The sequence below is a fragment of the Cajanus cajan genome, chromosome 10 (genome assembly GCF_000230855.2).
Source record: "Cajanus cajan strain Asha chromosome 10, NIPB_CcT2T_4, whole genome shotgun sequence".
Lineage (NCBI taxonomy): Eukaryota > Viridiplantae > Streptophyta > Magnoliopsida > Fabales > Fabaceae > Cajanus > Cajanus cajan.
This window is the reverse complement of record NC_138526.1, coordinates 29,908,076-29,924,226: the sequence shown is the minus strand read 5'-3', so window position 1 is coordinate 29,924,226 and position 16,151 is coordinate 29,908,076. Positions and strand designations below refer to the sequence as shown.

The following is a 16,151-nucleotide window of genomic DNA, read 5'->3' as shown; positions in this document are numbered from 1 at the left end:
ACTTTGAAAGTCAAAGAGATATGCCTTTCCCTTCATCCCGTAAACCCTTTTGCTTTAACATGATCTCTTGGCTTTGGAGCTTCAAAGTAGCATGTTTAGACTTGATCGAATGAAGCTCTCGCTGTAGGAAAGCAAGTGTACGCTCCGTCTCTTCCTCAGATTGCTTGAGCTTCATCAATTCTGGAACTATCTGAGAAGTGGAGTCTTTGATCGAAAGCAATTCTGTCTTGAGCTTTTCCAATTCGGTTCGATCCTCTTTAGAATCAGCCTCAATTTGAGCTATCTCCTGAATCAAAGTGGACCACTTCGTGTGTAATTCGGAGGCTGCAGCAAAAGTATGAGCATATTCGTTTAGCTCTGTGGTTACCTCCGGGGGAAGATTAGGATATGCATTTATATCATCAACCATCCGCTCAATCTCCAGTTTGAATTGAGGGTCCATGAGAGCTTGGTCGAGATGATCCACATAGGCCTTCGAACGGAAGGCAAATAATAGTGGTTGAAAGCTCGCAACGGTTTCTAGGGTCTTCCCCGAAGCCGAAGTCCCGCTAGTCCAATTCTCCAAGACCTCAAAAATATCATCTTGAGCAGCTTCGTCATCGAAGAAGCTTATGAGGTCTATGTCATCTGGAGGAATAGAAGCTAGCAGAGTGTCGGAAGGGACAACATCAGTCGAACTTGCAGGTTAACCGGAAGGATGAGTTTGTTTGTCCTTAGATGTTACCTCTAGACCTGCACGAAAAGGATATTTTAGTGAGAAAATATTCTTTGGTGGAATACCATGATGTCCAAGAATTACCTACATTGTCCAGAGGACACCCCTGTGTCGAAATTGAAGGAAGGTGGATCACCTTGCACAGGACCAGGAGGGAAAGGTTCAATAGTGTGGGCACGGTGACAGGAATAGTGGCCGTAAGAACATTGGAAGAAACCACCTGTTATGAAAAAGTATTGTAACAATGCACAAGTTCAAGAACGGCCAGAAAAGTGAGAAATCGAGAGTCAACAGAACATACCTCAGGACGTTCAGGAGGAGAGGCCGATTCCCAAATTTCGATAACATCTCGAGAAGATGGAGCAGCAGTAGGAGAAGTGAAAGCACTTCGAGGGCTCTCAGAGGAAGATTCGGATACCTCTGAATCAACCTTTTTCTGAAAAAGGGGAAATTATTACACAAGATAAAATCAAATCAAGAGAAGAGTAATGAAGGTCCAAAAAATTAGCACATTACCTGGACAAGGGATTTCATTGCATCCTTCATGAGCTTCTCAGTGGGAACTTTCAGTCTAGGGACAGACCTCCGAGTGGTGGAAACTTGAAAAATGTTAGAAGACAAAAAGATCAGTATGGCATTCAAATAACAATTTTGAATGCGTTCAGAAAGATAACTTACAGATTGCCCACTTTGAGAGTCTAAACAAAGTTTTTTCTTAGGAACTTCAATCTCCTACAAAAAACAAAATGCAATTACATGAGCGGCCATAAAGGAACATACTTTGTTATTCTTACCTTCGAGCGAGACCGAAGTCGGTCAGAAAGAGTTTTTCGTTTTTGAGGTTTCAACGAAGTGTCATCTTCGTCATCCTCTGAAGCTGTCTCCCGGTGTTGAGTGTCCTCTTGATGTTGAGGAACATTTGGGGCAACAACAGCTGAACGCAAGGAAAGTGAAAAGTGAGTAGAGATGTGAAATTCGAGGCCAGTATAAAAGGAAAAGAGGCAAAGCTTAATTACTAGGATAGACAACAATGTTGTCAACCTAGCACAAAGGCCATTATTTATCCCTGGGAAAATCATACACAGAATATCTCGCACTCGTCACTCGATCCTTAACAAGAATGTTCTTATAATCCTCATACGAGGGATCAAGGGTTCTCACCCAAGGAGGATAATAAAGACGTTTCGCAAGGCCGAAAAGGGCATTGGGAAGAGGAGGTATGTGCTTAGGATAAAACTTTTCAAAAATAGTTTGACCCTGAGGATAAATAACTTTATTTCGACGGATGTTCCGTTGTACCATTCTAGTCAGGGATAAAGTAGCATCAAAAATAGTTCAAAACATGTTTTCGGGGCGATAACAAACTCTATAATATTGTTCGAACTGAAAAATAATGTTGCGATTATCATAAATACTTGAAATCTTCGGGCCCTGCAGAGAAAAAGGAGAATTCGTAAGTTTCTGAGAAAAGTCCTCGAAGGAAAACATCTTGTTGGTGTAATAGCCACACCACAATCGAAGGTAGCACTTGGACACCAAAGATGCAGGAAGGAAAGAACAAGGGGGTAAGGTTCAATTGGGTAGAAGGTGTCAAGATGAACTTCAAAAAACCCTCAAAATCGACATCTTCTACACAAATATCAGAATCAATTCTATCTTTGGGAAAAAGAAGTGTTGGTCTAATCTAACAAAGTTCGAATTGATGTGCAAAGATTTGAGGTTGATAGGGATAAACTCTCACATCCCTTTGTTTCATGCCAGTAAAGATGAGATCCCAAGATAGGAATCCCATCCAAATTTCGACCATCTCCGGGAAATCTGTCCTACCTGATTGTTACCAGTTAACTAGGAAGGTCCTACCAAATCAGAACGGATGAAAGGAGCCAGATCATTTGAGGACTCCTCGAATTCAAGAATTTCTTGGACATAACGGGCAAAACCATCAACAGATCTTTTCTTGGGAGTCAAAGTAGTCAAGTGAGGGCCTTCGAGAGAATATCGAATAGAGGCTTTGTCGCCACCGGCCCGAAACGGGCTTTCGGCATTCGCGAAGGATGGTTGGACTCTTTTGTTTGTTTAAAAATATGGATTGCTAGAATGACTTATTCTCAAACTGAGACCTCGTCAAACGAGCAATTTTATTAAAAGGCTCACCAATCCATGTTAATCCCAAGCGGGACCCTCCATGGATTAGCGGTTTTCATAAAAAGGAAGGGTTCATGGAGTCGCCACCAATGTTTTACTCAAAACATTGGAAAAAGAAGTTTAAGGCAATCGATTTCAAAAATCGACTTCGGCCATTACAACCAGAGTCGGGTAAGGGAGTCGGTTACGCATGGGGAAGGTGTTAGCACCCCACAGCGCCCCTTTCGGGTTCCCTATGACAGATTATTTAACAATTATAGTGCGAAATTACTAAATTACCCCTATTTATTCTAAGCAATTATAAATTAACTATCTACATGATGACAGTTTAAATATGTACAATCAGAAAGCAGTAAAAGAAGGGATTTTTAGAAAAGACCTCTTGAAGCGTGCTTTTTATATATCAAGTAAAACTGGGAAGCTTTTTGGCGTTCCCTCGCTCTATAAGCCCGCTCACTCCTTCCTAAAAAATTTTAACTATGGAAATCCGGAGGATTTCCCTTCGACTAAGTTCGAATCTCCAAGCTAAGTGCTCGGAATTCCAGAACTTCGTCGGATCGACTCCCAAAGAGATTTCTAGGGCAGAACACTGCTCAAAAACCCCAGAATACTCAAGGAGGGAGTCAAAACTCAGTGTAAAAGTGTCAAATGACGTCCCATTGACGTCATATTTATAGGGATGAGGCTCAATACGGTTTAAGAGGGTCAATACGGTCAACATTGAAATTTTGAACTAATACGGCCGTATTGAATTCAATACGGCCGTATTGAAGTTCAAAAAACCTCAATACGGCCGTATTGAAGTTCAGTGCGGCCGTATTGAAGTTCAGTGCGGCCGTATTGAAGTTCAGTGCAGCCGTATTGAATTCAATGCAGCCGTATTGAAGTCCAGAAACTTCAATACGGCCGTATTGAGTTCAGTGCGGCCGTATTGAAGTTCAAAATGTTCAATACGGCCGTACTGAACCTCTGGGAGACCGTATTGGGCTTCTTTCCTCCCACTTTTCTTATTTTAGCTATCCTAAGACCTCTAGACCTATAGAGAACCCTCCTTGGGCCTTCTGGAAGTCCTTCTGGCTGATCTTCCTTCAGTCTTCGAGAGTCTTCAAGCTTTATTTCCGACCCGGACAATTTTAGGGGTCTACAGCTGCCCCCCCTTTACTTAGTCGGACGGCCTTTTGGTGTACCGGCTGACAAGTAAAGGAGTTGACCCAATTGTCCGGGTGATGTGCCAACCTTCTGACTTGTAGCGTCTTCCGGTGGAAAATTGTTGAGTAGCCTCTCCAGGTTGAGTTTGCCCTCTCCAGGGTGAGTATTAGTCGTCGCCTCTCCAGGCTCATTGCATACCTCGGTGCTCTGGACATCTGGGTAGCTGAGTATTGCCTCTCCAGGCTTGTGCATACCTCGGTGCTCTGGACATCTGGGTAGCTGAGTATTGCCTCTCCAGGCTTGTGCATACCTCGGTGCTCTGGACATCTGGGTAGCTGAGTATTGCCTCTCCAGGCTTGTGCATACCTCGGTGCTCTGGACATCTGGGTAGCTGAGTATTTCCTCTCCAGGCTTGTGCATACCTCGGTGCTCTGGACATCTGGGTAGCTGAGTATTGCCTCTCCAGGCTTGTGCATACCTCGGTGCTCTGGACATCTGGGTAGCTGAGTATTGCCTCTCCAGGCTTGTGCATACCTCGGTGCTCTGGACATCTGGGTAGCTGAGTATTGCCTCTCCAGGCTTGTGCATACCTCGGTGCTCTGGACATTTGGGTAGCTGAGTATTGCCTCTCCAGGCTTGTGCATACCTCGGTGCTCTGGACATCTGGGTAGCTGAGTATTGCCCTCTCCAGGGATTTGTGATAGTTTTGTCTCCACAGTCCACGATGCTGCTTCGACGGTTGTTTTTGATTTTGGTGCCGCTGAGGGCTGGATAACGCAGGGATCCGTCTAGGGGATGTGCAGTTACTCATAGGTTCTTGTGTCCCAATTTTGCATTGCGTAATTGGTGCCCATTGAGGAATTTCTGTTTCCTTGGGGTGTAGACACAAAGATGCTCTTTCTGAGATGCGCGGTGCCTTATGGTTGGCTGACGTCCTTTTGACGGTGGTGGAGTATCCCGGTTATCCTTATTCGGGCGACTCTTTTTGTTTTTCTGGTTTTGTTGCCTCTGTGTAGGCTATTATCCGCTGGGGATTTTGTCATTGATTTTGATTAGCCTCTTCTGTTAGGCATATCATCTTGATGTTCAATGTTTGGCTGAAAAGCCAGATTCCGCTTGGGGAATTGTTATTGATCTTTTGGATTTTTGCTTTTTGTAGGAATGCCTCTGTGTAGGCGACTGGGGATTTGAAGTTCTTATGTATCCCAGAGTATTATTTAGAAAGCCTCTTCAGGCTTAGCTTCACTCTTTGTTTGAGTTGGAAAGCTATCTTCCACTGAGGAAGTCTAAGTCCTTTGACTTGGATATTTTGTTTGGATCATGCTTCCGTTGGGGAATTTTGCTGATCTTGGTTTGATAGCTTTCACTGGGGAATTTGGCCCGTGAATGGAAGCTGAGATATCTCTGGGGAGTATTATTTTTGCGAGCCTCTCCAGGCTCAGTTATTCTGAGAGAGTATTATTTCGGCGAGCCTCTCCAGGCTCAATTATTTTGAGAGAGTATTATTTCGGCGAGCCTCTCCAGGCTCAGTTATTCTGAGAGTATTATTTCGGCAAGCCTCTCCAGGCTCAGTTATTTTGTATGAGTATTATTTCGGCAAGCCTCTCCAGGCTCAGTTATTCTGCATGATGAATTGGTTTTTTTTGTTCAGCCCAAGAATGCAAGCTGAGATGTCTTTTTGGAGAGTATTATTTTGGCAAGCCTCTCCAGGCTCAGTTATTCTGTATAATTTTTTTGGATTTTCTGTATTTTGCCTTTTTGTTGATTTTGGATTTTTCTGTGTTTTTGCCTTTTTTGGTTGATTTCGGCTTTTTCTGTACAGAAATGTCTCTGAGGAGTATTATTTTGGCAAGCCTCTTCAGGCTCAGTTATTCTGAGAGAGTATTATTTCGGCGAGCCTCTCCAGGCTCAATTATTCTTGTGAGAGTATTATTTCGGCAAGCCTCTCCAGGCTCAGTTATTTCTGAGAGAGTATTTTTTCGGCAAGCCTCTCCAGGCTCGGTTATTCTGTATGGTGAGAGAGTATTGTTTCTGCAAGCCTCTCCAGGCTTAATTATTCTGAGGAAGTATTTTTTCAGCAAGCCTCTCCAGGCTCAATTATTCTGTACAAACTGAGGAGTATTGTTTGTATCCTTGCCTTTTTTCGTTTTCGGCTTTTGTTGACTGCTGTCATACACAAGCAATTTTCTATTTTTTCTATTTTATGCAATTGCCTCATGATAAGGTCTTTGAATGTGCAACTAATGTGTGTGATGCACAAATGCAAGTTTTATTATTTAATGTTTTTAGAAAAATGAATGGTTCTCCCTATCCTCCTTTTCTTGGAGGAATTTCTGTCATCGACGTGAGGGAATATTTTTGTGAGCCTTTTATGCAGGAGATTATGGATTTTATAGGAACCCCTCCAATTTTCTTTATTGACCGATTATTAAGGAATTTCATACAATTTTTTAGAAATACCAATTTTAGAGGCATAATCACATGGTCAAGAGAGAAGAGAAAATGAATAGATATTTTATTGATATTCACAAGTGTTTTTACAGAAAGATATACAGAAGGATTTTCTGAAGAATGGCTGGCCAGGGTAGGCTATATACATTGGGCTTAACAATTATATCTGTAATTGTTGCTCTTTACATTCCCCTAGTTGCTTCGGGTGAGATGCCTGAGCCAGGAGCGTAGATGCTGCAAGACGCTTGCTTCTAGAAGATAATCACTTGAACCGCCTTTCGGTTTTCGATTCAAGTGACCGTTGCTTGCTTTGTTTTTGTATCTTATTCTTTTGCCCCTAATTTTTGCCTAGGACATATCCTAGCGGGGATAAATTCGCCTTTGTTTTGCCTAGTACCCTTGTACTGGCGGGCTTTTTATTTTGCCCTAACTTTTGCCTAGGACGCCCTTTTTGGGTTTTCATCCTAGCGGGCCTATGCAAGCAACGTCTTCAAGCATAGTACTTCTTTACCACGTCAGCGTTGACTGGGTATCGAAGTTCTTTTCCATCCATGTCTGTGAGGATCAGTGCTCCTCCTGAGAAGGCTCGTTTTACCACGTATGGTCCTCCGTGATTTGGGGCCCACTTTCTGGTTTTGTCCTTTCGAGTTGGTAGCAATTTCTTCATTACCAACTCTCCCTCATGGTAGACTCGAGGGTGGACTTTCTTGTCAAAAGCCTTTTTGATCTTCCTCTGATAGGCTTGACCATGGCATATGGCGTTCAGCCGTTTTTCTTCAATGAGGTTCAACTGGTCATACCGGCTTTGAACCCGTTCTGCTTCGGAAAGTTTTGCTTCCATGATTACCCTTAGGGAAGGTATTTCGACTTCGACGGGTAGTACTGCCTCCATCCCATAGACGAGGGAGAATGGAGTAGCTCTTGTAGATGTGCGTACAGAAGTCCTATAACCATGGAAAGCGAAGGGTAATATCTCGTGCCAGTCTTTAAATGAGACAACCATCTTTTGCACTATTTTCTTGATGTTCTTATTGGTTGCCTCGACTGCCCCATTCATCTTTGGCCGATATGAGGAAGAGTTATGGTGTTGGATCTTGAATTCTTAGCACAGTTCTTCCACCATTTTGTTGTTCAGATTAGATCCATTATCAGTGATGATTTATTTCTCCATGCTTCCACTAGATTATTCTAAAATCTTTTGGGACAAGAGAGAAAAGAAAGGAAAGATATTTTTGTTCTGAAGTTTGTGTTTTAGAGGGGATTTATTTTTCAAAAATGGTTTTTGTAAGAATGGATGGCCAATGGTAGGCTTAAGTGTTTAGGCTTGTTTGATTAAACACTTATGAAGTTAAGAAAATCTTTGTTTATTGACGTTGTGATTTTGACAACTTGGATAGCTTCCCTTGAACCTTTCTTTTTGAATTCGGTTCATGGTACCATCATGGATTTCCTTTTTGTTTTTTGATTGTCCTTATTTTTGCCTAAAACACCCTTTTGTGGCGTTTTAGCGGACCTTTGTTTTTGTTTATTTTTGTAACCCTAACTTTTGCCTAGGTCACCCTTTTGTGGGATTCCTAGCGGGTCTTTTGCTCTTATTTTTGCGCAGTCCCCTTTTTGAGTTTCCTGCCGAGCTTCTTTTATTTTGAAAGATTTCTTTTTACCCATGATGGCACTTGTCAAGGCCAAGGGAAGGTGCTCCAAGTTGTCACACACACCTCCACATAAAAATAATGTGGGTTTATTATTATTAAGATGATTTTAACCTCATTCATGTTTATTCAAACAGGGTTAAAAAATAATGTGGTTTAGAATTTTATTATAAGCAAGAAAAGAAGCAATGAAGAATGATTTTATTATAATCATAGCGGAAACATGTGTCCTTATTTCATCACTGATATGGGTCCCAATGTTGACCTCTTATATCTCTCGGCCATGCCCCAAATTCACAGTCTCCAATTTCTCTTGACGAGTTGGAGTAAGCGAGCTTCTCGTTCTAGCAGTCTTTGCAGATCCGGAGAGATGGTCTCCTCATCACTCTCCAACTCAACCCATTCACTTTTGGATCCCGGTCAGAGCGAACAATTACAGACATAATTATTTTATTGGTTCTGTTTAGGTTTAGAATTTTTACTGAGGAAAGAGAGAAAAGAACAAAAGAGAGAATGATATGTGAAAAATGCCTCTTTATTGATATGTATTAAAACTGTACAAAAACCCTTATTTACATGAAAAGGTTCTCATGATCTCGGGTACTGATCATGAGTCTCTAAAAGAAAAGAAAAATATGAAGGGGCCCTATCGTGGCTTGTTCTTCTTTCTAATCCTGCTTTGGCCGAGGATTCTTGCTCACGTCGGGCGCTGTCGAATCAAAAGTGATCCACCCGGCATCAATAAGGCTTTGGACCTTGTGTTTGAGAGCTAGGCAGTTCTCTGTTGAATGCCCTGGTGCCCCCGAGTGGTATAGGCATTTATTTTGTGGTTTGTACCACTCGGGATAAGGTGGATCCATCTTCTTTGGTGGAACGTAAGCTAGAAGACGTGCTTCCACTAGCTTCGGCAGGAGATCGCTGTAGGTGGTCGGAAGTTTATCAAACTTCTTCACAGGGGTGAATTGCGATCTTCCTGACTTCGAAGTGGAGGAAGATGAGGAAATGGTTATGGCACTGACTCCTCCCTCCTTCTTCTTCCCAAAGGTCTTCTTAGCTTTAAATGATTGGGAAGGTTTAGCTAGCTTCCCACTTTTCAGCTCTTGTTCCACTCTTCCTCCAACATGATGGGACTCATGGTCACTGTGCTCAGCCCCTTGTATATTGTGGTGACGCATGAGTTCCATCATTTGCGCCATTTGCTCCTTGAGCTGTGAGAGCTCGGCTGTAAGCTTCTTATTTTGTTCCTCCAACGCGTCCATCTTCTTGATTTTCTGTGCGCGTGTGAGGACAGAGAGATGACCAGCCACTTTCTAAAAATGAATATTTAATTTAATTAATTTATGAATACGCTCTTGACATGAGCTTGATAACCCTCCATTTTTAAGGCGCTGCCTTTTTAAAACAGAGTGTTACCACCCTCCTTGACTTATGATCTCTCCTCAACGGAGAATCTCGATAATTATGGGTCTCTTTTACTCATGTCAAGAGGTATTGGTGACCCTAGAATGCATGGTTTATGAGGATGCATGATATCTTATTGGTAATGATGCACATGCTCCTCACTTTTATTATATTTTCACACATGGTTTTTCCTCTCATGTCATGGTTTTTTCATGCATGGGGATTATTCTTTAGACCTTATCACGAGGTTATTTATTAATGCACAAACAATTTGCACATAAGCATTTACACAAACAATTCACTCATCCACGAACAGTCACGAGCGAATCACGAGGTAGGGGTTTCCTGCAGAAAGGTGCATATTCAAGGTGGTTCTAACTGTTCTCACCGGTCTGAGGCCCCCAAGGTGCCCCCATTATAGGGACCCAATTCCTCTCGTCGTAAGCCGATGGAAAGCTCCAACGCACTGTCGGACTCGAGTTCATGGTTATCACCTTGAGTGATGCTTTCCGACAACGGTCTACGGGCACCTATAGACCCATTCGACAACCGGCCGTACTAACATCCACTCCCTATGGCTTACCACTCATGCCCCCGGGTATAGAGGGAACTGTTGTGTGCAAAGGTTTGTGTGCAGTTTTTATTTCAAACAATTGCGAAAATTTAAACATACAACAGTTATTAAAGCCAAATAGATAAAACGTGTTATCATACAAGCAAGGGGTAATGAAGTAATTTTAACTATTATTTGTTAAAAATAATCTGTCACTAAATGGGACTGACTCTCGAGGCTTCCCCAGTGGAGTCGCCATCTGTCGCCACCGGCCCGAAACGGGCTTTCGGCATTCGCGAAGGATGGTTGGACTCTTTTGTTTGTTTAAAAATATGGATTGCTAGAATGACTTATTCTCAAACTGAGACCTCGTCAAACGAGCAATTTTATTAAAAGGCTCACCAATCCATGTTAATCCCAAGCGGGACCCTCCATGGATTAGCGGTTTTCATAAAAAGGAAGGGTTCATGGAGTCGCCACCAATGTTTTACTCAAAACATTGGAAAAAGAAGTTTAAGGCAATCGATTTCAAAAATCGACTTCGGCCATTACAACCAGAGTCGGGTAAGGGAGTCGGTTACGCGTGGGGAAGGTGTTAGCACCCCACAGCGCCCCTTTCGGGTTCCCTATGACAGATTATTTAACAATTATAGTGCGAAATTACTAAATTACCCCTATTTATTCTAAGCAATTATAAATTAACTATCTACATGATGACAGTTTAAATATGTACAATCAGAAAGCAGTAAAAGAAGGGATTTTTAGAAAAGACCTCTTGAAGCGTGCTTTTTATATATCAAGTAAAACTGGGAAGCTTTTTGGCGTTCCCTCGCTCTACAAGCCCGCTCACTCCTTCCTAAAAAATTTTAACTATGGAAATCCGGAGGATTTCCCTTCGACTAAGTTCGAATCTCCAAGCTAAGTGCTCGGAATTCCAGAACTTCGTCGGATCGACTCCCAAAGAGATTTCTAGGGCAGAACACTGCTCAAAAACCCCAGAATACTCAAGGAGGGAGTCAAAACTCAGTGTAAAAGTGTCAAATGACGTCCCATTGACGTCATATTTATAGGGATGAGGCTCAATACGGTTTAAGAGGGTCAATACGGTCAACATTGAAATTTTGAACTAATACGGCCGTATTGAATTCAATACGGCCGTATTGAAGTTCAAAAAACCTCAATACGGCCGTATTGAAGTTCAGTGCGGCCGTATTGAAGTTCAGTGCGGCCGTATTGAAGTTCAGTGCAGCCGTATTGAATTCAATGCAGCCGTATTGAAGTCCAGAAACTTCAATACGGCCGTATTGAGTTCAGTGCGGCCTATTGAAGTTCAAAATGTTCAATACGGCCGTACTGAACCTCTGGGAGACCGTATTGGGCTTCTTTCCTCCCACTTTTCTTATTTTAGCTATCCTAAGACCTCTAGACCTATAGAGAACCCTCCTTGGGCCTTCTGGAAGTCCTTCTGGCTGATCTTCCTTCAGTCTTCGAGAGTCTTCAAGCTTTATTTCCGACCTGGACAATTTTAGGGGTCTACAGGCTTGAAGAGGAAGAAGCTTCAGTTTCTTCTTGAAAATGGCATTAAGCCATAATTGTAGAAGCCAGAGTGGCCCTGTGAGGTTTCGAGGGCTAGTTTCCCGAAACAAAATTTTCGAGGCTTCGTCGAGACAGTTATAAAAAGAGGCAAGTAACAACTTGCTCAAGCAAATATTTTTCTTCAGATGCAAAGCCTAGGCGAGTGTGTAGTAGTACTTGGGAACTTGTAGAGAAGGGGTACAAAAGACACAAGCAGATAGCCAATAGAGTAAGAAGGCAATATGCTCAGAGTCAGTAACAGGCACTACTACAAAAGCACTATTCTACATCGGTTCTGGAAGGTAATTTACATCGGTTTTATAACTGATGTAGAATAGACCGACGTAGATTTGCGTTCAAATCTACATCGGTTGTCAGAAAACCGATGTAGATTTGCGTTCAAATCTACATCGGTTGTAAATAAAACCGATGTAGATTTGAACGCATATCTACATCGGTTCTACTTTAAACCGATGTAGATTGCTTTTAAAAAAAAAAATTAGATTCTTAGCTGGTGCTCCACCAAGTGCTCTCCCGCAGCCAAGTACCGCACTAGATCACCGTTAAAGTTTTCATATCAGATGTGCATTAAGATGCGCAAAATTAAAAAGACTAACTTGTTAAAAATATAAAATCCATTCAATAATTATGAAATATATGCAGCTACAGATATGGTTCAATGCATCTTTTAGATCAATAAAAATTCAAATTATATGAAAATTCATCCCATGGTTGGACTAGAACCAAATCAGCAGCTGGATCACCTACTTGGAAAAAATCAATTACATGCCAAACTTCTAAAAATCAGACCTTCACAAACTTTTAGCTATATTTGCCTATCACAATTAATATGACTGATAGTAAACACCTATTTCCCCTAGTAACCTATCGGCTTCGACAAAAAGAAATATGCCTCGACAGCCTTTTGCAACACAAGAACAGCATGGCTCTGGAAACGGAGGTCAGTCTGAAAACACAACAAAACCCCAAATTATAGGCTATTAATCAAAAAACCATGCTTTTATAATAGCAGCAACAAAAAAAACAACACAATACCTTGGTTGGAATGGAACCAAATCAGCAGCTGGATCACCTACTACATGATCAGGAGCAGCAGTCTTATCCACTTAGATTATGGCATCACCGACTGGCCGATCTAGTTGCAATTCTGATCCAGTGACCGAGACATGATTTGGCTTAGCCAAGCCACCGACCAGCAGAGCATTCGGTGCAGTTGGATCAGCTAGATCACCTACATATTGACCAGTTTCAAACACAACATAACATTGTTCCAATTTCAAAATAAAACTAAGAGCAAAATCCCGTTTCCCCCCTTTAACTCTGGCTCATGCACACTTTAGTCTTCAATCTTTAAAAACACACAACACAAAATGCAAAACTAAAATTGATTCCTGTAGCCTTCCATCTTTTGTGGAACAATTCAACAGTATGCAAAACTGCCATCTGTAAATAAATTGATATATTATGTATGTTGAATTGCATTCCTGTACCTGTGTATAAGATCCTATGCACTAAACATAGAATCCTGGAGCACAACATTGGAAGTTTTGGAACTGGGCAAAGATATTTAAAAATCCAGGGTCCATTGAGGCGGGTCAAGTAGCATGTGAATTTGTCCAATTAAGTTTACAATAACAATGCCACATTACAAAAAGGAGAAAATCATAAACTATAATATCAACAACACTTTCGGAAACAACAAACATGTATATGCCACATTCATTTTGTGAACATATTTGGTAATTGAGCATACCAGTGGATCAGGAGAGTGTGCATAGTACTTAAAAATATCAACAAAATCTTCAGTTGTTAATGAGTGATTTCTGGAATCAAAATCTTCAAGTAACTTTGAAGCCTTCCTTCTCTAGCCCGAGCAGAGCACCTTGACAACTTGCATCTGCATAGATGGTCCTGTTGCAAATTCCATAAATTCATGACTTGCATTTCGTTATACACTATATCCCTCGTGTTAGGTGATTGACAAGTGGACATAATATGATTAAGGTGCAATTGATTTGATAAACATGAAATTAAGAATACCTATTGTGGAGGTGAGATTTTGCGAGAAGAGGATTTGACTTCCCTAGAATAAGAAGAAAAAGAGGCGTTAGGTTAGGGAAGAGAAAAGGGAAGAATAGAAGAATGGATGAGATTGACGGACATTTAGAAGCATAAACATTTAGAAGCAGGAAAAAACAAATGATGCCCAGAGGACAGGACTGTCAACAACATAGTGAGCATGTATGTCAAACAAGTTACCATTGGAAAAATCATAGACAAAGAGACTGTTTTGATACAAGTTTAGATAAGTTTTTGAGAATTTTTCGATTAGAAAAAACTCATTATTTTCAATAGAGAAGCTCTTAAAAGTTTTTCTAAGTTTGTATTTAAACAGACTCAATATAATACTTCAAACAAATGTATCGTGTACAAGAGTGTTAAAAAGAACATGTCTTGTGGTGTAGGACTCACAGCGATGAATCCATTGCGCAAAGCCAAGTAGTCAGCCTTGCCCACAGACCTATAAAATTGTCTAAAGAAGCATCTCTGAAATTGGAAACATGCAAGAAATTGTATACAAGAGGTCAATTTAAAAAGAGCATCTTAAATTTAATTTGTTATAAGTAAGCAGGTATTTTATTACTAATGATATGAAAAAATGGCAATAGTGAATTCATTAGTAGTTCTAATTCACTGCCCCATTTTTCTGAGCCATACCACATACAACCTTAAGCCAATAAAAAGTGAAAACATAGCAGATTAGTAAAATGAATCTTACTATATAGAAGAAGATTGAATATCTTGTCCAAAATGAAGCATGACCTCTCACAAACGATGTTTCATGTGTAAGCCAGAATCTTGAAGGATCTGCAGGAATAGTAAATTCCCAATATTGGCATGAGATTGCATGTTGCAGCATTTCAAAGTAAATTGGAATACTTATCAGTAAAATTAAGCAACTAGTTATTTTTACACTCAAAAAATGTTAAATACATCATTGGTCATTGTACCATTGGCAAACTCGTAACCATGAGATGAAGTTTCTGCCTCCCATGCCTTCCATCCTCGAATCTGAACAAAAGAAACTTTCAATCACCATAGTAATTTGCCAACTCTTCGTTATCAAGGAACAATAAAGACAGTTTATAGTGCTGACAATAACAAAAATGCATAAAAGTAAAAATAGCTACAGCAACATAAAAACCAAGTAAGTTTCTAAAAAACACTACCTTTTTTACTGCTTAGGAGTGTTAATAAGTGAGGAGAACTCTGAAGATATATATTGGTCCAGATAAATGCTGTGATATATGAAATGCCACAACCTAGCAGCAACGCCATAGCCACAATCAGGTTCCCTTAATCCTTCGGGGGAATCTTATGGAAGCCTATGCTGGCTCAACGAGGAGACGATCCAAAACGAGGTATGGATGGTAGATCTTCAACACGCATCCCACCATCAAGCAAAGACCTCATCATCACGGCCCCAGCGGTGTCGGCAAGGACGCCCTCACCGCCAGCCTTCGTGAGTCCTGCCGCAACCTACACTTCATTGTCACCGCCACCACGTGTCCCTGTCGCCCCTCCTAGCTCCACGGTCGCGACTACCTCTTCGTCTTCAAGGACGACTTCCTCGCCATGGTCCACTGTGACGAGCTCCTCGAGTACGTGCTCATCTACGGTGACTACAAGAGCGCCGCCACGCTTCGTAAGGCCCTCGGCAAGTTTGCCGTGTTTGTCTTCGTGGCTACCGAGAGCAAGATGGCCTTGGTGGAGAGGAGAGATCTTGGAGGGAGGAGGTTGACGTTGTGAGAATGGTGGAGGCACTTCAGATTGCAACGCACACTGTACGTGATAAACCCTAGCTTCAATACTACATCGGTTATTTTGAAAACCGATGTAGATCTACTTGTAAATATTTACAAGATTGCCACCGCACATTTAAATTTACATCGGTCCAATTAAAACCGATGTAAAATGCTTAATAATTACATCGGTTTTGTACATAACCGATGTAAATTTGCTTTCCATTCAACTTATATTTACGAATATGCCACCGCATCTAATTTTTACATCGGTTCTACCTAAACCGATGTAAAATTGACGATGTAGAATTGCACCTTTCTAGTAGTGAGGAGTACCTTCTTCGCCATAATGTGCACTGACGAAGGCAAAATACGTCTTTTTGTCCCAGACGATCAAAGTTTCGGTCATCAGAATCTCTTCTTCGAGAATGTCAAGAAGATAACGGTCCCTAAAGGTTTCAACCCCGTAATGGTAGCGATATACAAGAGAGTTGGGCAGAAAAAACCATAAGGAAATTTGAAAGCACGAGTTTCCCTATTCCAAAAGAAAATAGTAGATAACAACATCTGGGGATCGAAAACGTTCAGATCGTACTTCGATAATTGAACGAAATCGAATATTCCAACTTCCTTCCAAATAGATTGCTTCGAGGCCTCAACACGGTCCAACCATTGAATGTGTTTGTCCT

At 41.3% G+C, this 16,151-nt stretch overlaps 2 long non-coding RNA genes across 2 annotated transcripts; both read right to left on the bottom strand.

Annotated features, from left to right (window-relative positions):
- Positions 1 to 12,255: 12,255 nt before the first annotated feature.
- Positions 12,256 to 13,834, bottom strand: LOC145952788 (uncharacterized). The gene is made up of 4 exons (XR_014430273.1): positions 13,700 to 13,834; positions 13,413 to 13,570; positions 12,695 to 12,890; positions 12,256 to 12,605 (listed from the first exon to the last, which is right to left on the bottom strand). It is a non-coding gene; the product is annotated as an uncharacterized LOC145952788 (long non-coding RNA).
- A 50-nt stretch (positions 13,835 to 13,884) lies between these two features.
- Positions 13,885 to 15,785, bottom strand: LOC145952789 (uncharacterized). The gene is made up of 4 exons (XR_014430274.1): positions 15,597 to 15,785; positions 14,890 to 15,522; positions 14,671 to 14,731; positions 13,885 to 14,527 (listed from the first exon to the last, which is right to left on the bottom strand). It is a non-coding gene; the product is annotated as an uncharacterized LOC145952789 (long non-coding RNA).
- Positions 15,786 to 16,151: the final 366 nt, after the last annotated feature.